Source organism: Diorhabda sublineata, chromosome X (genome assembly GCF_026230105.1).
Source record: "Diorhabda sublineata isolate icDioSubl1.1 chromosome X, icDioSubl1.1, whole genome shotgun sequence".
NCBI classification, from domain to species: domain Eukaryota; kingdom Metazoa; phylum Arthropoda; class Insecta; order Coleoptera; family Chrysomelidae; genus Diorhabda; species Diorhabda sublineata.
In genome coordinates, this window is record NC_079485.1 from 10423198 (window position 1) to 10450694 (window position 27497).

Below are 27497 nucleotides of genomic sequence, written 5' to 3' on the forward strand. Positions count from 1 at the left end.
TAATAATAGTTTGATACACTAAAAAATACGCTTCAATGGCAAACTCCACTAAAAATTAAGAAAAAAAAATGAACACTTCAAATAACAGTAAAAAAATCGTGCTGGATGCCCATTAATATAAATACTTTATGTTGATAGGTATAAGTGGTCATTATAAAATTATCTTAGAAAGCACCCAACTTTTTTCACATGAAAATTATATTTTTTACAAATCACTTTACGCTTATTTGTAGAGAAATTATTTTCTAATTTTTAGTTTGTGTTTTTTCAGTTTCTTAAACTATTTATTTTTATCAAAGTTGTTCCTTCATAGTTGGTGCAAAGCACTACCAGAAATCGAATATAGAAAAATCTCTAATCCTAATCAGGGTCATGGCACGAATTTATGAAATTATTGTCAGTCATCGAACTTTAATAAGTGTGAACTTTCAAATAAATCCGACGTTTTGGAGTGCTCAAAATTCGAATTCAAATATTCATGCATACCTACTAAGCAAATATAAACGTATTAAAAAGTGCAGAAATTGCAAGTCGTATCTTAAAATATATAAATTACTACGTGGCTATGTATTCAGATTCATGCAGTACAAACAAAACCGAAGTACGACAAAATGAATATCATTTTACCATCATTTACCTCCTAAATAATATTCATTCTGTGCTTGCTACAAAATGGAGAGCTTGGCGTCAGAAACTGTATTATACACGTGAAAGTGTTCTAATTCGCTTAAGAATAAAACCGAGTTCACACTGTATATAACCTAGAATATTACAATATTTTCGATTTATAAAAAGTTCTGAATGATAGTATTGGTAATACAATTGCTTGAAGTTGGATGACTCAATTTAGAATGAATGATAATCCTAAAAGACAAATTTCACATTAAGTATCCAAAGTATAATTTTTCCGATGAATAATTTCTTGAGATCCATGTGTCAGAAAAACAGAAATCCGGAAAGAGGAAAAAGTAGTAGACGGCAACTTCTAGAAAAAATATCTTCTCTATTTGTTGTCAAATTAAAATATAATGATTACGTTGTTTATTGAAAAAATTCCCGACCACCAATTGGAAACAGTTATAGTTCTTCCAATATCAATTGCAGAATACAGTTATGCGAGGAACAATCAATATTTCATAAATAAGCACGGCACTCATACCAAATTAAGAAATGAAAAATAATATTTACTCCCCGTATAAAACTCAATAAATATCTAACAAACGGTCAGTCCACGCGGACTCTGCTTATCAAAATTTATTTAATTCATAAATTTCTTTAAATAAATAGAAACACAGCGTTCTTTAGACCATGGGCGAATGAAGACAATGAAATTGCACAGTGTAGTAAGAATAAAGACAGGTTTGAAATTAATAATGAAGATTTAGATATACAAACACGGCAAGTTATTTTAATTATATTCGAATGTTTAAAAAAGGAGAATATTCAACAATCTGATAATGCAATCATAATAAGAACTGCTGAATTAACTAGAGTAAATAAATTTTCCATTTATCGAGTAGTCACGAAAGGGGTTGCTGTGGATCATTCACAGAACCGAAAAAAATGTAAAGTAAAACTGAAATCAGTTAACAAAGCTATCAAGATTTTATACGTAGGACAATTTATAGTTTAAGGAGAATAGGGTTTCGACATTAGAAATAATACAACGAAAGGTAGCAGATTATCCAGAATACAATTACACCAGTTTAGAAACATTGCGTCAAGTTTTGTCAGTATGTGGTTTTAATCACAAAAAAACTGAATAAACGGATGGTAATAACCGAATCATCAAGGATAATTCGATGGCGACAAGATTATTTGTGCCAGATAAAACACTACCGAAGTTCTAATAGACAGACACATATAGACAAGAGCTTTGGAAAAACTATGTTGAACATGTTATCAAAGAAGAAGATGAGTATTGTGGTATCGCCCTCTTTACAACCCATAATAATTCAATCAGTTGATGACTCTAGTTCAGACGATTCTGACTACCATTATTATTTATAAAGATACTTTGGAATTGAAATGTTTTATTTGCAAAGAATTCATTTTCCTTTGTGGTTTTTGCTTTGAAATTTCGTTTTCCAGAAAAAAGCAACGAATGGGGTACAAAAAGGGCTCAGTTCACGTCTTGTACCCTGTTTAAACGAAACACCCTTACTGGCAGGTACATGTTACTCGTTTATTTACGTTTTATAATGTAATATTCATTTGTAGCAATTTAAGGAGGTATAATAATAATTTATTACTAAGTTCCAAGTACTACTACTACATAACGGCGTATAATGCCGTCCAATTAATAATGATTCGATTGCTTTTTAACGAATACTTTCTCGCATAAAATATACATATTTTTAAAAATATTTAAAAAAATAATAAATTTTTAAAATGAGGTATCTACACCCATGGTAGGTCAAACAAAATTGTCGGCAAGGGTTTTTATATAAGTTTTTATAATCTGTAAGGGATATTGGAAGAACTATACCTAACTAAAGTAGAACTTGATGAATAACATTTCATTTAAAATTGGTTTACTATTTTATAATCATTAGAGCTTGGAATGACAAATGTGGTTAGTGCTACAGGCAAATATTGATTCAGAATAACCAATCGGAGCGTCAAAATGATAGTTTTTTTTTATGTTAATACGGTTATTAAGTGCATCTGTTTCTCGAGAGACAATAATTGGATCAAAAATCATAACTTTTATAAATTAATACTAATAGAAATCAAACGTTGCTGATTCACATGAAACTATACTTAGAAGCGGCTATCCTTAAAGTTTTAACATTTTTAGTATTCAACTTTGATGCACAGTAAATATTATCCAAAATGATCATCGACTTAGTTTCACATTTGTTCTTTTCATTGTACCTTTAGAAGAAAGCTGTCAATTCTACACAAGTTTGTAGTTTTCAAATTTTATTCAAATAGTAAACGTTCGGCATATGGATATTTCAAATGACTCCCATTATGTATTACAATGTAAGGTGTCTGAGGTCTTTAGTTAAAATCGATCATGTCTTTTTCTTGACCTCCTTACATGATTAATTTGTTGAATAGTTGTACAGGCAACAATAATAATTGTAACTAGATATTATGAGAATAAAAATCTCACATATTGACTGTACTAATCCACAAATATTTTTTTATGGTGGTTGAAGCAAATAACTAAATTTATAAGCTGGCATTTTGTCTGTCTGAACTAATACTTAGCAAGTTAAAAATCTAGTAGAACTTTTAGTTATATAGATAAGACTCGGTCCTATTTGCTAAAGCACACTAAATTGCTTAGCAAACATTAAACACGTGTAGCCAGAGCTTTTAGTTGTTTATCAGGTAGTGTTAAAAAGTACATAAATCAAGCTTTTAGTCACGTTGAAATAAAAACACGTCCAATAAGAACTCAAAACGCAATGGGGATAGTAGAAATTGCAAATAAAATACTTGAGGTCAACTTATTCCCACCCAAAATGATAATGATAGGAAAAAATTTTATCTACATTTTCTTACATTATCCAAACTTATTAATGGCATCAAATATCTGTTACATACTCTTCTGTCAGTGATTTCATTATTTGCTTCAACGCTAAAATGTTATGATTGTTGATTTGTAACTCTTATTGTGTAGAAAAAAGTTACCATATCAAGCAACCTTTAGGTACCTAATTTCATCCAATACAAACTTTCATGCCTCTCTCCATGTGATTAGAAATAATTTATTAGAATATTATCTTAGAATAAAAATTTTGACACCTGGTAAATCATTTGAAGAACAACTTGAGCAAGAAGTTGAGCTCGAGAAGGCGTTGCACATTTCATTAATCATTCCATAACTTCAAATCAGGCGTGATTTATAGATAAAGTTAATAAGAGAGCTATGATATGAGGCCTTTGTAAAAAGTTGAGTTCAGCAAGTTGCACATTCTTATACGAGTATTATGAGATTTCTAAATATAAAATTATTCAATACAATTAATTCATATTTTATATTACGTAAACAAAACTGGGTTTGCTTTATCAGTTGTTTAAAGAAATATAGTTGATAACAAACAAAATATTGGCGCGTTTAGTAATATCGATATTCATTTTAGAGAAAATTCTTAATATCAGGTGAGCTTTTACATTTAGCAAAAATATCTATATACCAGATTTCCTTCTACTAAGTACTACTTCCCATTCTCCAATATCATAAAATCGGTGGCGTAGTTACCTGGTTTCTGAGTGTTCTAAAAACAATGTCCCGGGACCCTCAGGTCTTGGGTTATCTGCAACTACTTTGCTACTTTGATGGTGAAATCCATCAAAGTTGTTACACTAATGCAGTCTATAGAAAAACGTGTCCCATAACTATTGTTTTTGAATACTTATTTCGATACAAGCTCCACTTTTTTCATATGTACATGTGTTTAAGCAGCTTTCTCAAATAATATTAACTTCTGAAACTAGAACAGAAACTACCGAAGCAATGTCTTTAGAAAATAAATTCGAGCAAATCGAAATAGTTTAGATTTCATTATTTAAAGGTATATTTGGAAAAAGTAGTGGGTATCTAAACTTTTCCAGAATGAGGGGTGAAATATTGAGCAATCATACAACCTTTATCAGAAAATATAAAACAAATCCATGAAGAATTTAAAATAAACTGAAAGCTATTGAATCTTTCGCCTAAAAATTTTTTTAAGAAACGTCTAACCACATTTTATTATTATTATTTTTGAAAATTAAGTTGGTCAACACTAGATATTGCCAATTTTGTAAATTCTAAAGTAGGGGAAAATTATAAATGCTCTTTCAACTGTAACTACAAAAATTTGAATTAGTTAGTTAAATACGTAGTTATTTTACGTATTTTATTACGTTATATTAAGTTTTTTATTATACGTATTTTTTACTGAATTATTGTAATATACTAGTTATACAGATAACTTCTCTCAATGGTGAATTTTGGAACAATGACCCGCGGCGACGACACTACAATGAAAAAATCTGACGTTTTTTCTTAATTTACTTCCGTAGACTTTGGTATGTCCTTCGTTAAAATAAAGAATATGATTTAATCTAAGATGATACGAACCGAAAAATATGAAGGCATGTCTCTGAGTAATTGGATATTGTAGTTTTCTTTCAGTTAATTATTATTAATGTGACAATAATGAACTATAAATATATTTATCTAATTTTATAATTATTCTGGTATAAGATAAGAACTAATATATAAAGAAGCCTGTGAAACTAATATTTTGTTCAATCAACTGATATTCGTCTAGTACGCCAGTTAGATTGTTGTAACTATTTGTAACTTTAAATTATTAAATTCTCAGTTTGCTAAATAAATTGTTTTTAAAAAAGCAAGTTGGTGAATTGAGTTATTTAACTGGCGCAGTCTCAGTAGGATCCCAGAAAATTGTTCCTGAAACCTGTGCAAGTCTTGTTTTCAATCACAGTTTGATTGAACAATAAATTACTTCACGTTATCATATTAATAAGCCTTTTGCCCATCAAATAAATATAAAACCAAAGATTATGCATCAACAACCCAGGGAACATACATCACATCCTTCTCATTACTATCCCCGCACTCAATTGCATAACAATTATTTCAGTCAAATAAACCATAATACTAATCTAGAAACACCTTCAAGATTCTCAAGCCAACCAATAAATATTCAGTCAAGACCCGTAAACCAGCATTTCCTTACAAATCAACAAGTATTCGGAAGACCAAAAAATGGATTTTCTCCAGAAAATTCCCATAAACCCACTAGTGAACCTGTACCAATGTTTACAACTAGTAGAATACCTTCTCTTTAGACAAAAAACTTCCCTAGACAAAATCCATTTTTCGCTAACCCCCATATAATTAAAACTTAATAATAATATAGAAATATAGACCTAAACAATAGTTATTTAATTAGCCCTACAATCAGAATACCTCTTTACTATAGAAAAGATTTTAACTTACGAAAAATTGAAATTCCCGCTAACTCCGTAGTTTTAAAAAGAATCAATACCGATTAAGAAGAAAACACCAAATTCTTTATGCCTTATATAAATAATCAAATTATTGAAATCTTACCTGGCTTATTACAAGTAAAAAATAAAACAGTACCTTTAGAAATAAAAAACCTTACAAATGAATACGTAATTGTACCTTTTTATCCTGACTCCCTAAGACAAAAAGCTGAATTATTTCGAGCCGAAATATTCAACATAGAACAAATATTGAATGTAAGAATAGAACCAGAATTCGATTTAAATAACATAAATTCTGCCGATATCACTTATAATTATGACTTCTCTTTAATCAGATCAGATCATCTCAATCGGGAAGAAAAAATGGAATTCAGAAAACTTATTTCTCAATTTCCAGAAGTATTACATAGGCCTAACGAAAAATGAACTTTCACTAATAGTGTCAAACATGAAATAAAAACGAAAGATGAAATACCGATTCATACAAAATTATATAGGTATCCCTACATACACGTGTTTACATATTCAAATGACAACAAAAATCAGAAAAGAAAAAATTTTTGATAATCAAAGATCATATATATTTTTATCCAATGATCCCTCTGAAAACGACTTTGCAAAATAATTAAAGAAAACTTCATTCCAAAATCGACTTATTGCATGTATTTAAAAAATAAAAATCTCGAACCTCTAATATTGGAAGATGTAACAGACAATAACATCCGACAAGAAAAAATAAAGTTTTATCATGAAACTAAAATTTCTCATAGTGGTATAACAGAAAATATTGCTTCCCTTAAAAAGGTCTATTATTGGCCAAATTTAGAGAAGAATATGAAAACTTATGTCAACATTTGCGAGATTTGTCAGAAATCAAAATACGAGAGACAACCAAACAAATTAGTATTTAAACCTACTCCTATAGGCTATGAACCCTTCGATCATATTTCATTGACACCTTCAAACACATAACACTTATTTTTTATCAATCATTGATAGTTTTTCTAAGTTAGGTCAAACTTATCCCTTAAATACTCAAACGGGCACCGAAATAATAGATAAATAATATAATTTAATTATTACGGCATACCAAGAAAAATAACATCAGATAACGGTATAACATTCAAAAACGAAAATCTACAAAGTTTATGTTCCTTACACAATATTGAAATGCATTACTGTACACTTTGAAATCCCAACTCTAATAGTCCTATCGAAAGATTTCACTCCACCGTTTATTGAATAAACGAAACATAAATAGAAGCGAAAATATTACTATCGAACCCGATAAACCTTTATACGAAAAGAAATTCTCTCAAAACATCAAAACGTTAAACAAGTATGAGAAAATCCCTACTCCTATCGAGGAAAACAATAATGTTATAGTCTAAAATAAAAGAAAAATTCATAAAAATAATATTAAGCCGCAACGTTTCCTTCTTCCAGATGACAAAAATCTTTCTTCTATTCTTAACGCTTCAAATAGCGACTACAATTTAAATCAAGGAAATTCAAAACCCAATTCTTCCCGCTTCCCTAGGTCCCACGTACGTAACTAATACTCAACATACATTTTCATACCATATTAATATTAACAATATAGAGTTATGTTTGGAGCAGTTTAGTAAACATTGGTAAACAGAAGTAAAGTTGGTGAATTGAATTATTTAATTCTAGCACGAACATACAAAAATATTCACCACAAATCTATTTGATTTTATACGTGATACCTTGTATTTTCTTTTGGATGGCTAATAAAGTGAATTTGATTCATAGATATTATTTTCTAGAACCATTTTTTTTGTTGATTTAGTTAAAATAATTATTCTAATTATAAGTTTTTCCATCACCAGCTGTCCTAAATATAAAATTATAAAAAGATACGTAATTCAATATAATACCTGATATTATTATTTAAAAAGATAATTCATTAATAGAACATATTTGTAAGTTTCAAGATCTAAATTGAGACTCTCCTTAGGAAAACGTTTCTGTATACAATGTTCCGTGTACTACAATTTGGGTTATAATAAAACAGTCGTGTTTTTTTTTTATATAAATCATGGTTAAAAAACTACTAAATGATGTCAAAGGCGACATAGGAATAACATTTATTATGAAGCAAATACATTAGGAATGTAGTTATTAGTATGTGGTAATTATTATCAGTTCCCATTAGGCTTTCTAATACTAAATGTAAATTGCCAGGCGCTTAGCATAAAATAAAAATGGTGTACCTATGTAAAGCAACACAGGAGTGCTACTTCCGAATGTTAATGAAAATAATATAAAATAAGCGGATTATTTTAACGTTAGTAATCTACTCATTAAATTTCCAAAATCCGCATTATAAACTAATTCATTCAAACTTTTTATCAAGAAACTTGTTGTACAATGTGGGAAAATATTTCAAAATTTAATTCTAACAGTTTTCAAAATTCCAAAAACTCTATTTACACTATCACATAATAATAATTTGCTTTTGTATTATCAACACTGTATATATGTGCTTTGAAATACCTGTTTGGGGAATGCATAATTTGTTTATTTCACATTTTTCAGTCACACTCACGAACTGGAAAAAGTTTATTCCAACCTTCACTAGTGTCTGTCAACAACTTATTTTATTTAAGTATCCAATTTGTATATACACATTTTGAAATTTTTGTTCACCGTTTCACCCGGCATTTCTCCTATTTGTATATAAATTGAGAATTTGAACTAATTTACTTTCTTAGTTTTCATAGGATCACTAAATACTGTACGCATATTTCCCGATACCGCTTCACAACTTTCAACATTAGTACACCGCTAATACTACGAACTAAACACTACATCAACAGACAATCTTACAAAGGGACAAAAACCACTCCAACAGAAACGAAGTATATCGTGTTGTGTTCGTATACGATCGGGTCCTGACCAAGCAAGACAGAGTGGAATAAAGTCAAGACGGTGAAACATAGAGGCGCACGACAGTATCACTGAGGATTTTTGTTTTAAAATTATATAAGCACTTTGTTGATATGCAGTAGTAATAGATTTTATTTTCGCAATTGTTGGGTTAAAATCGGTGTTAATTGACTATTTGAATTAAACAAAAATTAATATTGACTACCTATTAAATCTTCATGAAAATTATCAACGCAATCTTTTACTACTGATACTGAACGTACAAATTATAAATAATGAATTGACGTGTTTTTTAATGATCAAAACATGGCTATGATTATATGACCCAGAAGCGTTTTATAGGACATGTGATAATTCCGTTATAAAATATTGATTTTTATCAAAACTTGTTTTGAAGGTGCACGTTTCTAATAATAGTTAGAAAATCTTATACACACGAGCAGGTATAAAGATACCTTTTCTTTAAACTTACCTCGCGCACACAAGGTGTCCACAAAGGACAATTTCTATTTACATATTACTACCTACCTAACATGGTTATAATATAACTTATTTTTCAATTTTAAGTATACTTTATCAACTTCAAGTTGAGAGTGACTCGGCGTAAGTTTAATGTGTTTATTGGCATCGCTATTAAAATAAAAAATTGGTCAGTATATACCTGTATCAGTCATTGTATGTATACTTCACTAGATCTATAAAATTATCAGTCGACGAAATACTCCTAAAAAATATATGCAAAATGAATATTATCAGTTTTAACTGGTTCGGTTTGAAGGTACCCAACGTTGTGGCAGGAAAATTCCATAACCACATGATGAGATGAGGTTATATGAATACAAACATATACTATAAATATTCCGATTCTAATAATATATGCCATATGATCTGTGACAAAAAATGTATTATCAGATCAAAAACTAAGTGGAAACGTATCAAAATTTGAAATAATCTCCTGCCTTGGTTAGCAGTGTCCTTATCCCAACATGGAATCCATGACTGTGAGTATTTCTGAAAAACTTTTATCGGAATGATTTTAATTTGCTTTGACGCGACTTTCTCTACGTCAAGAATGCATATTTTTTACTTTCGGAAAGAGGTGCTACACCTGGTGATTAAGGTGAATGTGGTTAATGGGGAAAACTTTGAGCCGTAAAAACTCTCAAATCATCGCAAGCTGTATTCTCATGATGAACAAGTAAGCTGCTGGTCCTTTTTTGTTTTTTCTTAGCACATAGTTTTGCGAACGTTTCAGTACCCCAAATAGATGCAGCTTGCTGTTATAAAAACTTATTAAGAGTACTTTTAATCATAACTCGTATATACAAAAATCTAGACTGGTTATTGTTTGTTCTTTGACAAAATGCTTTTTAAATATCACAACAGATATTATTTTTAAAATAATTTCAATTAACTATATAGTAATGCAAGAACGTTAGAAAAACTTGTGCCTCTAAGATTGTTTTCAAGTTCTACTTATTCAACGCATGAATAGACTTCAATAAAATGAGTTTGAGAACGGAAAGTGCTTCATTGAGACTATGAGATATTTATACAATGCAACAACTAATCCCAACACCATCAACCAGACTGATAACATCGCTCATTTTGGCATTGCTCTTCTCTTCATTACGCGTTCTATTGAATATCTGCGCATGTGTTGAATGGCCACTCTACTAGGTATGTGGCCTACGTCCATCAATTTTTTTTGTGTTTGTTATTACTTCATCTTTGTTTTTTTGTCCTATCTATAAACATATTTCAAACCTTATATACAGGTAATTTACATGAAATAACATCTCTTACCCGTAGCCCTTCTTTACTTTATAGAGGTTTTGTCTTCTCGTTCCGTAAAATCGTCATTGATGGATTGTTCATTAGAATTCTAGCAGAAACATAAATAGACACTTAGCGATGCTTTTAACATACAATTGCCACAATTTGTCTTCCATTACTAGAAATTTCAGTTTCAAAATTATTAATTCTGATTAGGAAAGGTAACACATTAATGCTATCTATGAAATTTCGACACAGCTCATATTCATTCTAATAAATAAATAGACTTCTGAACGTTGCGTTATTCAAATATAGCGGTACTTTATTCAAATTTTATGCTTGACAAGAAGGTGAACTGTGTTTCCTGTTTCAATTTTCAAGACTCGAAAATGATAACTATTGCTTTAAAAGCTTTTTATTTCAAGACAAATCCATTATTTCAAAGCTGAAATAATCTATAATAGTTTTTAAGGTTATGAAATTATAGTGATTTGAGATGTGACTTATTGAAAGTATGAGCAATGAGACAAGAGCATTTCTATCTAATGTCATTTATGTTAATGATTTTATAATTTCAAATTTATAGATGCAACCACAGAACTTACGTACTAAAATGAATGGATATAATATTCATCGCACGGTAACGAATTACACTGATAGTAATATTTGTTGTAAAAGAACGAGTTCCTCAATGTTCTGACCTATTTTACAGCTGCTGATACCGTATCAAATTTTTTAAAACCTATCAATCGGACGTCTTGTTTCAAGTTTCTGGTTCTTTACCCACTTCCTTGGCCAATCTGATCCTCATCCATTACTTCAATTGCTTAGTCTTTCCACTGATGGCATACCCCGTCTGACTATATCCAGTCCACTTTTCTCCTTAGTACTACTAGAGGAGTACTAGACGATATCTACTCCTTATTTCCTTATTGTCTCCATATTCATTTTTCTATTTGTTGCTGTTTTACCATGTAATATTCTAGCTGCTCTATTTACCTGTTTGTATATGTATGCGACATACTGAAAATTTGCATATTTACTCTTTGTGTCGTGGTGTTGGCCATATATAGAAGGCGTTAAAGATCATTTTCGGTTATTAGAACAGCGTCATCTGCACAATACAGGCTTCTCAGGCAGATAATTTCTTTTGATTACAGTATTAGCGTGCCTGCTAGTTGAGTAGTGTATTACTCAGTGACATCTAACCCCTAAACACTCGGTGAAAATTATAATATTTCGGCAATATTTGGCATAAATATATGTAGGTGATGATAATTTTACACTAGTCGGGTAAAGATAATCTGAGTATCTGCTCATTCTATTTTAGTTTTGAAGTCCCAAACATTCCTTAATGCAATATCTCATTCGCCATCTCTATCTATTGCCAAAAGGTCATTCTAGTTTTAGCACGACTCAGTAAAATTCTTAACCTTCAACGTATTATGCCCCACACATGTTCAATCATCAAGGTAAGTAGATGAATGGCATTCCAAACATAATATAACATTCGCTGTAAATACCCCTCAACAAATAATTCAGGGTTGACTTCGCCTCGCATTGTCGTGGTGGAGAATGATTGGTTTTCTGCGATTGGTTGCCTTGATTTTTTCCAACACTTCTGGCAAATAATGCTAATGTACCATTCAGAGTTGACCATTCTACGTTGTTCTAATAAGAGCGACATGTCCAGTTTCGGGTTCATAAGTAAAGATCTATGATTTGTGACCCATCACGATCTTATATACGTCTTTTGAAGCACTGCCATGGAATTTTTTCAGCATTTATTTGCACCAATCGCCTCGGGCATTTTTTGAGCAATTGTCTAATTATGCGGTATTTAACGCGAACAAATCTTTTTGACAACCAAATGTTCATGTAATATTGAATGTATGCGAGTGTAATTAATGCCCAAGTATGCCTAAATCTCACGATATGTCATATAACGATCTCGGAAAACCAGCGAAATACTCGACTCGAGTGACTCCAGATGGCGCTTCATCAATAAAAGTCCAACAATTATGTTGGTTTAATCCACGTCGAAAGTCAAGGAAAATAATTGCACGAAAATGTTCTCAATTTAATTCTATTTTTTGATTAAGTTTGACAACACGTTCTGAGTAGGTTCACTATTAAAAATTTCGGATTTGACATGTTCACATCAGTCTTGCCATATCTCAAAACTTAATTAGCAACCTTCGTATTACAGACAGTAGCGTAGTATTTTCGATGTAAAATGATTCATTGGAGTCAACACCATTGCCATCATTTTAAAATTTATTACGCAGAAATAGATTCATAGATAACAAATCTAATTCAACCATAACGCGAATACCATGTAATTAAAAAAATTTATAAAACGTTCCGCATGATATGTTAGATTCATCAAGCACTGTATTATAACAATAAGTAACTGATGAGTGCTGGAAATATGGGCTATTTCAAAAATAAACTATAATATTACTCACTCTTCATTATCAATTATATTGAACGCCGATCATTAAACTCGGTTGAAAGAGATAAAATTGCTAGTATTACAAACACAGTAATGAGAATTATTATATAAATATGAGGTAAACATTTCAAAGGTTTTGTATGATTTATCTACATCTAATAAACGGCACATTCAGTGAAAATAAGCAAATATATCGGTTTACGACACAATATTCAACAATACTCACCTACTATAAGAGTTTCTGTAAGATCTCTTAAAATTCAGTTAATTTTTAACATCTATGTGATGGAATAATTGAACATGTTTTTTACCTACTTCAAATTAAGTTCACACTTCGCACACTTATCAAGGACCGATAACTATAAAATAATTTTGTTAATTTGTCACATTGTCCTGATCAGGATTAATATTTATACCATACCTGAAAACATCGTACGGAAGTGACTGCACGTAGTGTGTTAAGTCAAGCTTATTGTTCGTCATTATGAAATTATTTTCGTTTAGAACTATAAAAACGAAAATAAATAATGGTATAAGAAATTGTTGTTCGAAAAAGACTAATAAAATATGTTTTTGTAGAACATAATTTTTAATGTATAAATAGAAATGACAAGAAAATTGTTGTTAGTGTTTTGAGAGGGTGAGCTATTCAATATTAATCCTGTTATTGACAAGTATGTAGAATTGTGAATTTACATTATTATTATTTAAAAATGTTCAAACTAGATAGTCTGAAGTGAGATAATATGAAATAATGGTTCATTTAATATATATTATACATTTCTAGAGCCTTTTCGGTTAAAAATATCATCTAATAATCTTGCTCTACTGGAAAAACTACAACTATTTAGTTCTGATTCGATCCTCCATTTGATTGCGTCTCTATCATTTTGATACCCTCTCCCAAGTTCTACCCCTAACTTCAATGTAGGAATCTGTTGGAGAAATCACCTCGAATCTCATTTTCTTTCAATAGGTAAAAGTTATTGAACGTTTATTTTGAAAAATAGGGTAGAAGCAAAAGTCATATCTCATTCAAGTGAGCATTTTGTAGAAATCTGCTAATAGATATGCTGAACGCATATCGTGACAATTTTCCATTTTCTTTGTAAGACAGCTGACTATAGCAGAGATCGTATAGATTTTGTTGATTTCATGAAATTCTCATCCAGATTTACTGGAATTTTCAGTGAAATTTGATTATTTCTATGGTTTTCTTCACTATTCTGTATAACGGAAATTCCCAATTATTGAAAAGGTTTTCGAAGTGTACAAATATTTGATTAATGATAAATTATTCAGTACCCTCTCATTTTTGTTTCTTGAAGTAGGTATGTTTTTCCAGCGTATCTTTAGTGTCTCTTGAGGTATAGAAGAGAATAATAATTTACCAAAAGGCCAATAATCAACATCAATACCTTTATATTATCTATAATTAAAATTTTAGTTTTCTACATTGAAGCCTCAATCTACATTATTACCAAGAAATGTTCTATATATTCTTTGATATTTGACAATATTGCTTTGAATATTATAAATCAAATGTGATTGCGTCTTTTGTGTTTCTAATCCAATTATTAATTTTATCATACACAACGTAATGACAATCAACCAAATATGAGAAAAAATTAACACTTATCACGTCCTTAATTCAATATTAAACGAATATTTAAGAATTCAATCAATCAATTGTTTACTTTTAATGATATTATGGGAAAATATTCATTGTTTCGATTTTATGTCAATATTTGATAGATGCAGGATGCATTCTTGGCGCCTACTTAATCAGCACAAAAAATATTTCTTATTCCTACCTGTTGAGGGATTGTACATTAACTTGTAATGACAAAAAAAGTGAGAACAGAATTGAAAATTGTAAGTAATTTACTACCACTACCAAATTAAGTACGATGGTTTTCCAACATAGTTCCCTTTTGAGTCTACATACTAACTTTCTAATCTTCTGAACTCTTCCAAATAATAGTTGCCGTCTAACCTATGCAATAACTACTTTGGCTAATGAAAATCTCTCCTAATGGCCTCTTTTAGCGCGTTAACTTTTGTTAACAACAGGTTCCTCTCTTCCCCGCAACCCCCTCGCCCGGCATCCTGCTACACAGAGCGCGCCAGTGGCCCATCAACAAATTACAGCAGCAGACGAAACATGTGGAGACAGAGTATTTTTGTTTATTTTAATGATGGAAAGTGAATGGAATCAGGAGCAAGTGATTAATTTGATAGATCTGTATCGAGAGCGCCCAGTGTTGTGGGACACAAGTAATGCTAACTTCAAAGACAGAAACTTAAAAAAACAATGCTTGGACAGAAATTGGCCAAGTTCTACGCATGACGAAAGTTGAAGTTAAGAACAAGATGACAAAAGTGATAGGCGAGAACCATGTCATCCTCTCGCACCATTGTCTCACCTAGAACTGCTGGCTGTGCATGAGCGTTGATAATGGCGGAGTTTTTAACTTTTTTTGATAACAAAACTAGCAGCCAAAAGAAAATGTTATTAACATATGTTAATGACTTTTGTTATTAACATCAGTTAATAACAAAAATGTTAAAAACTTGTGTTATTAACTCCGGTGTAAACGCGGCTTTACCTATGCACAATTATTCAGTCAGTGTATGAGTTTTTTTTATATGCCAATAGCCTCTGAAATATGTTTACCTTCAATCTCAGTTAGTCCTCTACTATTTGGTCAACTTTTTCGGTAATATCGTTGTTTGTCGCAGTTTTTGAATTCAGCTGCGCAAAATTTTACTATCATAAATGTTGATACAGAGTTTCCGTATACAGTGTCTACTCTTCTTGCCTTTCAAAAACAAATAGTTGATGACAAGTCAGTACTCAATTTTTTCCCATATTCAGAAAAACCTAGACAACGAATACGATTAACCAAAATGGCTGAAATTTTGGCGAGAGTCTCTAAACGCATGCACAAATATATTGCTCAAATTATATTGGCAAGTGGCGACATCTTCAGGTTGATGCCAGAACTATTTCAGAGAACCCTTGTACAACTTTCCCAAGTGAATAACAAATAGTTGTTGAGCAAACGACGTTTTCATAAAGAAAAAGTCTACAAATCGAGAAAAAAGAAAAGTTTCTAAAAATATTATGTTGCAATTTTGTTGCAATGATAAATATTTCGAGAAATTTATAAAAGCATTACTGATTACATAAATTATATGCTATGAAAATTGAATATTGTTAAGGTCAGTGAAACTACGTAACTCGAATTAACCTCCTCAAGTAGCATGGATATGTTCGCTCTCACTGTACCAGTCTAGTAATCGGTCAGAGACTGCCATTGAAATTTGCGAAACAATTTTTGAATTTGTTGAAAAAACAATAACACTTATTAATTGGAATATGTTAAAAACGATATTATATATTGCCTGTTCGGAAAATATGATTCCATTAGACAATTTCTCATTGGATTAGATTTAAATATAACGAGACAAAGTTTTCATCAACGAAAGTTTTTATATATATTTCAACTTGCACTTTTTGTACTTAAACATCACGAGTTTCAAGTGACATAGACTTCGTAAATGCTTATTAGATTTTGTGTTGAAATAATCAATTAGCGAGCTATTCAACGAAATAAGTATAAGAATCAATTTTGAGGTACTACTAATCATGATTGATGAAACCGTCGAAAAGAGAAAATAACCGTTTACTATTAAGAAACATCTGTAACTAAAAAAATTATTTAAGTAAGAATTGTTATCAATGTATTTAAATGACTAAGAAAAATCTGAAATTACCATTAGTCACTATATAATGTGTGTGTTACTTAATGGCCATGGTTAATGAACCAACAGGCCGGTCTAAGGTAGTAAATATTTAGAGACTCACATTCTGAGTATTTCATACATTTAGTTTTCAGATATGTTGTTGACAAATTTTCATTGTTGCTGCATTATTTTAAAAATTCCTCAATTTGAAGTACATAAGTATATTTTTTTTGTTTTTCTATATATAAAAAGTCTCAACACACGCTTACCTTACAAAAATGACCTAATAAATTTAACCTAACTCCAAAATTGGATAGTTTGGGAGCTATGCGGCTTCTGGAAAGAAAGCGGACGCTTCTGCAACCACTAATTATAGAACCCAGCATATTCCCCGAAATGTACCTGGGTTTTTGTCGCATCTTCAATGATCAATCAGAATCTGATTTAACATTTGGCAACACTATTTTGTGTATAAAATAATATAATTGTGTTTTATTATTTAATAACTTGTGTGATGCTATAATAATAATTTTAGTATTATTCAAAAATATATTGATATATAATATATATATAACTGACTTTGACTAACTTTCAAGTTAAGGTAAGTATATTTGACTTATGTGTCCAATGCCATGCGAATAAACCTGTAAGTAAAAAAATCTACTTAGACGACACCCCTGCAATCGCAAGTAACTGACAAAAAATCTGAACATGAAAATGTATTCTTCTTAGTAAATTCTTAAAGCTAATGGTGCTTCCAAGTGATAAAATATTGTAATATTTCTTGTTGTCATAGTCCAACAATATGTTATGATCGTTTATATGTTTTTTATAATAGCCCTAATTAAGGGTAATTGATCCTTATAAAAGATAATCTACCTGACCCATCACTACCAGTTAGCCATCAAACGTCAACCTATATACATATTAGTTAACAACAAACAAGAATTCTTTCTAAAACTTGAACGCCAAAAGTAATAAAGCCGCTGAAGCGGTCACCCTATTGCGATGAAATCAGAATCAGTGCTAGTGCGCTGAACATGGGTCAGTCTGCTGTTTGTAGAGTTTACCGTAGTAGACTAGCAACTTTCATCGAAGACGCAGTTCTGAAAGAAAAAAGTGCACATCCGAGAAAGATGACCGATTCATTGTCAGCACATCGCTGAGAAATCGGGTCCTCGCTGGTGTCCAACAAGAGCTCGAAGAAACGCAAGGAGAGGTTCTGAGTGGCTGGACAGACTTGATGGAGCTAACGTTGAGCCACAAACCAACACCAGCTCATCGAGCAGTAGCCCGTCTATAATTTGCTAGAAAACGTCAAACAATGGGACTGTCGGTTGGAATTGTTGTAATCCTGTTAATCTTCGTTGGGTAATAACGGGAGCCATCTACTTCCATTTTTTGACGATGACCTCCAAAGCGTGGAAGACACATGTGTTATATGCACGATGGAGCTTCAATACATTTTGATATTTGTCAACTACAATTTTATATTAACACTTTTAGTTACGTTCCAAAGTAGTTGTTTTAATTCTATAAAGTTGATTGCAACTTATTTTAATGCTGCTTAATTTTACTAAAACCAAACGAAATCTTCATTGATGTAGTTTTATTAATTAAAAACCGTCCAACCATTCATATATTGTTTTGTGAGACATTGTCCCGACATTATTCCAGTGGGACTTCTTATAAATGTTTTATTAATTTCTTTATCAAACGAAGGTTTGAGTATTTTTGGTAGGAATTTTCTTTGAATTTGCTTGTTTATGTCGGCAATTGAAAGTTTTTTTAGTTTTTCTTTGACAGGTAGCAGTTTGCGAAATCATCCACGATTTTGTTTTGCAATATACCACTATAACCTCTGATTGATACTTTTCTGACCTTAATATCTAGATTTACTGAGTTTAAAAATTTACCTAATATTTTAAACAATATGATGTGAATTTGCACTAGGAAAGTTATCTTCATGTTTATTACTGCTATACAGCTCTCACTAAAGATTAACAATTTGTTTCTGTATTCGTTACTAAGAATTATTAAATTCTGGTTTGGTTATATATATTGAGACTAAAATAGATGATTTATATATTTTTGAATATTTCTCATTTCATAATAATAATAGGAGCATCCTAACATTGTTTTTCAAACATGAATTATTTGAGAGAATTAGCATTTTTCTGCCACGTTTTTCAAAATAGTGCCTTCTCTACCTCAAGTGTTTTCAAATAGTTTGTGTACGTAACTTTTGTTATATTCAGACAACAATTTCAAGGCATTATGGAGAAGGAGAATTTGTGTGCATATTATAAATAACACATTCTATTTAAAATCAATGCTCCTGAATACGGTTATTTGAAAAACCTAACACGTTAAAAAACAAAATAAACTTTCAATGCATCTTTTTCCTGTGCATTTTAGTTGATGTGTTTAATTATGTGACAGTTTATTATTTCTCAACACTTTGTCACACTTCATGAAACTGTTAAGAGCATCTGGTTATTCTAAACTGTGATCTATTAAATGTTAGTTTGGTGGCAAGAGTCAGCTATAATTATTTTTATACAAAAAAATTATAGCTGAGATAAACTAATAAACTAATATAAATTACCGTAAATACTTAAAATCGGCTTACCTGTTTCCAAATTCCCACAAAAATTGTACGATTTAATGTTGGCGCACAATAAATTTGACATTATTTCTTTTCAATGTACCGATAGAAGAAGGTATTGCAAGAAAAAATAATAAAATCAGATCTTAGTTATACATAAGTTTATAATTTTGATTTTGATTCCTATAGTATTTCAACATGGTTTCGAAATATGCATACAACTAACTTTGCAACTAAAATTTTATATACTTTCCTCTACAAAATTGACCAAGGATATTTATTTGAAGTAGAAAGACATTCCAACAATTACAAGATTTTTAGTATAGAATGAAGGTAGCATGGAGTATATTTGAAAAGATTCCGTTTCTGATTTCTAATAAATTTTGTTGATTTTACCGAGAACTTCTGGTATTCGTTGTGTTTTTTTACAGCGCAGGCAGTCTCTCAATTTTAGTGCATAATCACACCTAGCGATTCGATCAATTCTCAATATTCAGTTGAACATAATAAATAATTCACGTCTATAATATATTGTTTTCAAATTATTAAGAATTATTTTCTCTAATTGGTTGCGTGTACAGATGATAACTAGTTTGGATATAGCATGTGTTGCATTGTTGATGTGGTTGGTCCCCTCTATATAAAAGTTTGTCAATTTTATATCACCTTTACTTATTAAATAATAATCTCTCGTATAGAATATTGTTGATTTTTTATAGAAAATGTAGGATTGTTGGATGAAACTTTATGAGCGATAACTGTTTTTTTTTATAAATATAGATTAATTTATTTTAACTCCCGGCTCTTAATGATAGTTTGAATTTGAGATATTGTTCGTAATGCTTACTGCCCAATTAGCTAGATGATAAAATGTAAAAACAATTGCGCGAAATGTGTATGATGCTTACGTGCAGCCTAGTTTCAAAATGCAAAAATCACAAAACTGCTAACAGCTTTTACAATACAGAAAAGGCGATTCAATTATTAAACCTGCGAATAAGTTACTAGAAAAGACGATAGAAATCGACAAGGCAGTTAACCATGTTTTTAGGAGTATAATTCATTTAATTCACCTTAATAAGCAAATGTCAATAATGACACGATTCTAAGACTTGATAAAGACGAAAAGTTATCAATAATGAAAAGAATAACATCATGAAAAATTTCATATGAACCATGAAACAGCGGATCTAACAGAAAAAAAATAAATTAAAAATGATACCGTGAAAATTATTTGGAAAATTTACAGTATAGTGAAAAGAAGAGAGGAAGAAACGAAGAAATTAATGAATTATAAAATTGTAAGGAAAAATAATAGAAAACGCAGAATGACATTCATAAAAGCTTGCGGACTGATATTGTAGAGACACATTTACAAAAAACTAGTAATGTACACTGGGAATAATAATAAGGTGAAAATCAGTAGTAGACAGAGCAAAGGAAAGAAAAGATTGATACATGTTCAAAGAGTATTAATATTAATGAAGAGAAGATAGTTAGTTATGGAGAAAACTAGTGGGAAAAAACTTAATCGCATTGATAAGAAAACCCTTTGGGGTGTAACTACAATTCCTATGGGAATGTATAGTCATCATATAAATGAAATATATTTCGTCATTCATATCTGTTTCTTATTTTAATAAAAATCAATAATTAAATCAGTAGTTGAACATCATTTACTTGCAAAGAAAATAAATTTTCATATTTATATATTACGGTAGTCACTATACCTGGTAAATTAATTGGCGAACAACAGTGATTGAGTAGCAGAGCTGACTGAGCTTGTTTTCAATTTATCAAATCATCTCATAACTTTAAATCCAGCGTAACTGATGATGTTAATAAAAACAGGATATGAGGTCTTTGTGAAATAAAAAAGTTCAGTCCAGCAATATGCATGAAATGTTTCGTATATGAGATTACATGTACAACTATTCAAAACAATTAAGCCATATTTTCTGTTATGTAAACAAATCTGGGTTTGTTTTATCACATGTTCATAGATATACACAACTGATTACATGGACAAGACATTTCTATTGTTCAGTAGAATCGATATTTTATTTTCATGTGATGTTTACACATCGCGAAAACTTCTACCAACTTTCGATGTACTATTACTTGCAAAAATATGACAATTATTTAGACTATGGAAGATTTTTCAATGTGAGGAAGGTCGGAAAATTTTTTTTTCATTTCAAATTAGATTATTTACAAAACTCTATTTTATCCCTACAATAATCAACTGAGAAATTGTAAATGAACACTATGATGAATGATGACAAAAGCTTTCGGAAAAATATGCAAGTATATATGAGGTGTGATGAAAAATTCAGGTGAATGAATTTCTATATTGCAACTATTTTAACTAGTATAATCCCATTCACTCTTGTGTTTGAACCTATTCCAGCTTGTCACTCTGCTACTTCAGCTTCTTCAGTGATATCATATTTGTAGCGAAATATAGATCTTGAATAACACATGAGTTTTGTTTTTAGTTTAAAATAGGACCAAGGAAACTCACGAAATAATCAAATTCGTCTATAGTGGTAATGTTGTCTGTTTACTTGTGGTTTGAGATATTGCTTTTAATCTGCCGTTTGTTAGCTGCTTCCCGTCGAAATTTGCCTCGATTACCAGATTTAGTACCATGCTCTTACTGGTTCTTCCCGATAATGAAAAAATGGGATGAAAGGAAACGTTTTAATATGATTCGTGAGATTAAGAACATTCTGCTTCCAGTTACGAACTCACCGTTGAGTTATGTGCATTACTAGCATGCAGTAGTCTGAAGAATATTAATTAAAATTTTATGTTTTTATTTCGTTTTTTACCAAATAATTCACGGTAATTTTGAACACAGCTCTTAATATACCATATTGTATTCTCATAATTTCAACAATTGAATAAGTACGAGTTGATGAGAAATGAATGAATTTACCTTATATAATAATTCAAAAATATTAGTGATTCTCTAAAAATCTTATTTTTATACCGAATGCTTCGAAAACCATTTATAAAATATAGATTGAATTGGATTTTTCATTACCTCCTACCTCTAATGTAGAAAAATCAAAATATAGGTATTTCAATGCCATCTTTGTGATTATTATTTAATTAAAAATTCATAAATTTATATTTAGGACTTCAAGAATAGATTTTGAAATAGAAAATTAAGTTAAGGAACCCCCTAATATTCAGGAAAATGTCTCTTGTTCTTGTTTGTACTAATTTAATAGAAGATCAACTGTCTGTGGAGATTTTATTGAATCAATGAATACTTAATGTGTCTGGAACCAATAAGTTCTTGGATTATGACATTATACTCAAACATAAACTTGTTTTAACCATATTTCATATGAATGGAGTTTTCAGTATTTGGTAATTATTAGAAGGCTTTCTGAAATTGAATGTGAAGTACAGAAACAGAATTAGGCAAATTACTGAACAGAAGTTGAAATCATTCCAACTGGCTTCTATACATTTTATCATACCCAGAAAAATTTTAAATTGGAGCAAAGAGGGTTACAAGAATTTTAGTAGAGAGACAAAAACTAAGGTGTAACTAAAATGGGAAATTCAAATATAAAATAAGTTTTATGAAATACCTTTATATTGCGGGAGGCATAATTGGTTTAAATATCACATCTTTGTGTTGCACGCACAAAAAAAACTGTTAAAAGTTTTCTACCCCACTGGTATTTGTCAATAACTTATTTAATTAAAATATTAAATTTACACATATACATCTTGAACTATCTGTTGATTAAGTGCGATTACCTCACGCGGCATATCACCCGTCTGTATACAAAATGTGCGTGGCGTACGATTTACAATTTCTCAGTTTACACAAGATCACCAATCACCTCACGTTACTTCGCCTCAACAGTCGACGTTACCACCTCACCTATACTTCTATGAACTAACCACTAAACTTTTACAAAGGGACTAAAATCCACTCCAACCGAACCGAAGCGTTCCGTATTCTACTCGTATTCGATGATCGGGTCATAACCAAGCAAGACACTGAGGAAACAAGCCATGGCAATGAAAGATAGACACGCATGATAGAATTAAATAACTCAATTCACCAACTTGCTTTTTTAAAAACAATTTATTTAGCAAACTGATAATTGAATAATTTAAAGTTACAAATAGTTACACTAATCTGACTAACGTACTAGACGAATATCAGTTAAATGAACAAAATATTAGTAACATAATATTAGGTTTCTTTATATATTAGTTCTTATCTTATACCAAAATAATTATAAAATTAGATAAATATATTTATGGTTCATTATTCTCACATTAACAATAATTAACTGAAGACGATACTTCAATGGGGTTGAAATGGAATCTATAAAACTTACAGACAGACTAAACATATTCATAATAATAAATAAGTAATTAATTATGATGCGCCGCTGTGAAGAGGGTTGTTTTGGATAACTTAACTATAGTATTACTCAGGATTTTTTTTATTATTTATATACCTTGTGATATGTAGTCGTAATAGATTTTATTTCGGAAATAATAGGGTAGAATCTACGTTATCATTTGAACCACATTTTATTTTGAATAGTAGAAAAATATAGTTTTCACAAGATTAGTGATGTACAAAAAATTCATTTCTTCAATTGCACGTAGAATCTTAGAATACAACGTACAACTAAAAATGGAATTATGTGGATTAAGGATCAAAGTCTGACTAAATATACGACGCCGAGGTATCACTTGAATGTTATACATATTTCAGTTGTATATGGGTTTTTGTCAAAACTTCTTTTGAGGAAGGGCGTTTCTAATAATAAATGAAATCTTGTACTCTTATGATCAGTTTTTAATACGAAGAGCTCGATTTATAGTTGTTCAAATATAAACGGAATATTTGAATAAATCCGTGAAAAATTTGCAAAGGAAAAAGCTAAACGCCAAATCGATACTAGAAAAAGTTGAAACCCTAAAGTGAAATGATATGGCTAAAAAATATTTGGAATATAAGAACACACGATAAAAAGTCCAGATGAAGACCACCAACCACATGAGACTACTATATAGAGAATATTATCCCAGTCAAAACAAACGGAGGAATGTACGTTTCTCCTATAGTTTACACAAATTGCTCCATTGAATTTCAGGCTGAAACTAGTGGAAATTCTTACAAACTATAAGTCTATTTAAAGAAAAATTTTATTGAACGAGTCATATTCAGCATTTTACGGTAAATGATCAACAGCTAGAAAAACGGCTATAAGGTTTTCAATATATAACTAGCAACAATTTTATCAATTTCAAATGAAAACAAGATGATAAATGAACTGTTCCGATCATATACAGTCAGTCGCTTTAATTGCGTAGTTGGTAAGTCTCAAGACAATCCTCCCCATCACAAAAAAAAATTCACTCTCCCTCCGAGGTCTAATGGTTTGTTAGTAAATTCTTAGATAATTCTTCTATTTTCGGAAATAATTCACCTTCTTGGGCGCAAAACTCAATCTAACAAAAGAAACTTCATTTTGCACTAATACTTTCAATAATCTATCATCACTCTCTAGTGCAGTTCCTTTGTAAACCCAAACTGTGAGCTTGGAGACACATCCTCAATAGTTTACATCTGAGAAGAAGCTATATTCTCTTCTAAAGATCTAATATCTTTCCCGAAGAAAAATAACCTACATCCAACTCTAGCACTTGACATATCACCAGTAATAATAACTATTATATTAACGGCGCGAACTCTTCTTTCAACCACCAGAAATGTGGACCAATCCATAATCGCATATCTACGATGATTCGGATTTTCACAACCCGAATCTTACTATCAACAAGCACTGAAAAACACTCACATTACCTTCAATCTCTGAAGACGATAACTTGGTTATCGAAACGCGCGTCAGACAGTATAATTATGGGTGTTGGTGTGGTGGTGGTGCAAACAGTGTATTCAGTATGAAGATCGCCAATGGTTCCAGAAATTCCAACTTACTTGATATGTCATATAATAACAATGTAATTGTAATTGGTGAGATGAATGATGGGATACGAAGGAATAATTATGGCATAGATGAATGGCTAGATAAACAAACAAATACAAAAGTGATGGAAGAAAAGAAAAATGTAACTAATGAAATTCAAATTGTTTTTTTATTTGGATACTCGGGACTATCCCCATCACAAATCAATGTGACAAACTATTCATCAGAGTCCCTACACGAATTATCAGACTAAGAATAGAATCCGATCAATTAAGAGGATAAACATAACAACAACGCGAGCCCCATTTTCTTTATATACACAGTCATGAAAATAAAAAATAACTATCCGAATTTCGCGAAATCAATATTAATAAGTTGTCTATAATGTTGAAATATGACCAGCAGAAGATGTGAGAGTTGGAAGACCTATAAATAGAAGCATGCTAAATTGATAAAAACTAGCAGGAAAATGTATATTTTTAGTAAATTGCATACGGGTATTCAGATTACAATAAATAATACCTCGATGGGAAGGGAAGCATCTACATAATTTCCTATATAACGGTATTCCATTCTTAAACATTTATATATAATAATAAATTATGTTTGTTTTGCAATTTGTGTTTAATACTACAAAATAATTAGAGATACGAATTTTATAAGATACCTATTGACGTTCAGAAAATGTACATTCATTGTTTCAAATTTAAAAATTGATTGTATATGTGGTTGTCGAAATGGTGATCTTTCTTAAGACCCATTCAAATTTGTTGTATACGTTTAACTACTATACTATTTTTTTTGTTTCTTCTTCTATAGTTTCAGCTTTTCTTATTTTGAGTCAACTTTACTTTTTTTATTACTTCTTAAACAAATTTCACCAAAATTTTATTTTTCATTGCATTTACTGCATTCTGCTTATAAATCTCTCCATCTCTTCAGGTGCAAGAGCCGATAAATTTATAATAGTGAATTTATCAGAAGTTTTGACAAAATTTTTGAAGTGTTCCATATATTTTTAATTTCATATCAAATATATTGCTTCTGCGAATATTCACCACTTCCCGCTTACAAAAAATATGAATTCTGGAGTATTTTTTCATTGAATCTAATTTTAACTTATTATAAAATTGCTATTATTAACAGTACATAATCCAAAATATGTTAAACGCATAATTCACAATTTCCGATCTATATGGCCATAGCATAGTTGCGATTGTGCAACGGCAACTATTTCATTTGCTTACAATGGTTCTGTACAACGAATAGAACGTAACGAACTTTGTATAGTATGTAATCAGTAGCAACATCTTATTTAATTCTTTTAGTTACTCTGGTATGAAACCTATGAACTTGTCGGGTTATCAAGATTAATAAGCAATCGAAACACTTCAAATTGCTTTGAAATCTAATTAATAGTAACATTATTTAATCAGCATCGTTTGTTTGAAGATGAAAAATTATAATTTTGATAAAATTTATCATTTGTATTGAATGTTCCAAATAGACTGTACCTACATCAATTTCCTTATGAAAAATGCATGATATATTTCGATAAACTGAATCACTGTTTATATAAAGATAAAGCTATTTCATAAACGTCCGGGAAACTACATTTTCCATATTTTACATATGGATATTGATAATTTTATCGTTTTCTCTGAACGAATGGCTATTTTTGCTAATGTGCAACATTTTTTATTAGATAATAATGGGGAATAAGCAATTGAGTGACAATATTATCATTAACTGTCCTAATGATATTGGACTCAGAAGCTTAAGAGATCTTCATTCCTATTATCAACTTAATTCTATATTCTCAAATTGTATCTAACTAATAAAATCTTCCAAATAAAAGTCAACGAAGAATAGTCTGATTATTTAACAATTGCATCAGGGGTACCACGGGGAAACGTACATTATCCTATACTTTATATATTGTATACGTCAGGTATACCGGAAACACAATATACAACAACAGGAATATCTGCTGATGACACTACCATCCTTTCTACTTATGAAAGCCCACAAATAGTAT

General features: G+C 30.5%; 1 protein-coding gene across 3 annotated transcripts in view; it reads right to left on the reverse strand.

Annotated features, from left to right (window-relative positions):
• The window catches only part of LOC130451201 (semaphorin-1A-like), a 233198-nt gene that overhangs the window by 65547 nt on the left and 140154 nt on the right, over window positions 1–27497 (reverse strand). Inside the window, exons 1-4 of one of the 3 annotated variants that reach the window (XM_056790066.1) lie at window positions 13545–13607; window positions 13350–13482; window positions 10699–10846; window positions 8500–10640 (exon numbers count right to left, since the gene is read on the reverse strand). The exons of 1 other annotated variant lie outside the window; for it this stretch is intronic. The gene's annotated coding sequence lies outside the window, so the exon portion shown is untranslated. Of the gene's footprint in view, window positions 1–8499; window positions 10641–10698; window positions 10847–13349; window positions 13483–13544; window positions 13608–23089; window positions 23427–27497 lie in introns of those variants that run through there. One more of the 3 variants, XM_056790068.1, reaches the window with a different exon arrangement.